The sequence below is a fragment of the Paroedura picta genome, chromosome 6 (genome assembly GCF_049243985.1).
Source record: "Paroedura picta isolate Pp20150507F chromosome 6, Ppicta_v3.0, whole genome shotgun sequence".
NCBI lineage: Eukaryota > Metazoa > Chordata > Lepidosauria > Squamata > Gekkonidae > Paroedura > Paroedura picta.
In genome coordinates, this window is record NC_135374.1 from 67,699,419 (window position 1) to 67,700,826 (window position 1,408).

A 1,408-nucleotide genomic window follows, 5' to 3' on the forward strand; every position below is an offset into this window, starting at 1 on the left:
TGCTGATATGGAGTTTTGGGCTGGGCTGTAACCAAAATGCTTATGATACCTGGCTCAAGTGGAGTTGGCTGAAGTTGAATCCAGAAGACAGAGGTCCTCTGGCTGAGCCAGCTGGTGATACAGCTCCCAATACTTAATTAGGTATAGTTAACACTAGTGCCTTCTGTCAGGAGTTTGGGTGTGGTTTTGAATCCTTCCTTATCATTGTAGGCCCATCTGGCATTTCTCCATCTGCACCAGTTTGCCCGTTATCACTCAGAGCCAGACCTAGCCAGTTTGATCTATGCAACGGTCACATCTGGCTTAGACTCCTGCAACTCACTTTATGCAAAGCTGTCCTTGAAACTGCTCTGGAAGCTCCAACTGGTCCAAAACCCAATGGCCCAAGTCCTGACAGGGACTCAGTGGAGGGCACATATAACTCTAGTACTCTCCCAGTTGCATTGGCTCCAGATTGGAGACTGAATCAGGGTCAAGGTGCTGGTGTTAACGTTTAAGCCCTAAACAGTCTGGGACTGGCCTACCTACAGAACTGTCTTTTTTCTTATCCCCCTACCCCCCCCCTCTAGAGCACTAACACTTCAGAACAACATCTGCTCAGGATCCCCTGCCCAATGGAGATGAGATTGGCCTCAGCCAAAGCCAGGGCCTTTTTGGCCCTGGCCCCAATATGGTGGGAGATCAGGGCCCTGCAAGACCTTAACAAGTTCTGCAAGGCCTACAGGATGGAGCTATTCCACCAGGCTTATGGTTAGGGCGACCATTAAATAAATGTTGGCCTCACTGCTAGAGGAGATAGAAAGACCAGCTACCAATGCCAAAAACCCATCTGGAAATTTTAGTTGGGGGCATTTAGTTTAGAAATGGTTTTAATTTATTTGCATGATGTTTTATAAATGTTGTTTCCCACCCTGAGCACCATTAGAAGGACAGCCTAAAGATAAAATTGTATTATTATTATAATAAATAAATCCAATTCAGATCTCTGGAATTTACTCCTGTGTAAATGTGTACTAGGATTGCAGCCTAGTAGTTTTTAATCTGAGGGTTTTTAAAATCTAGTTTCAGAGGCTCTAGTTCATATATTATAGCTAGCACATGGCAACAGCTGTGAAATCAACCACACTGCATGACAATATTTCACTACCAAAGTATGTGGATACTCTAACCTGACTGCTTTAGAAAGCTATGCAGTTACTGAAAACAGTCAATATGCTAAATACAAAATAAAAGAATAACATGCTTATATTTGGCAAATTTAAAATGCTATTTAAAATTAACTGGAAGCTCTATATTTTGAGGAATAATTATTTCAGTATTACGACCACTGTGTGCTGTACAAAAAGTACATTAAATTATTTCATTCATTTCAAAAAATTGTTTAAACATGACAACACATAATACAAAG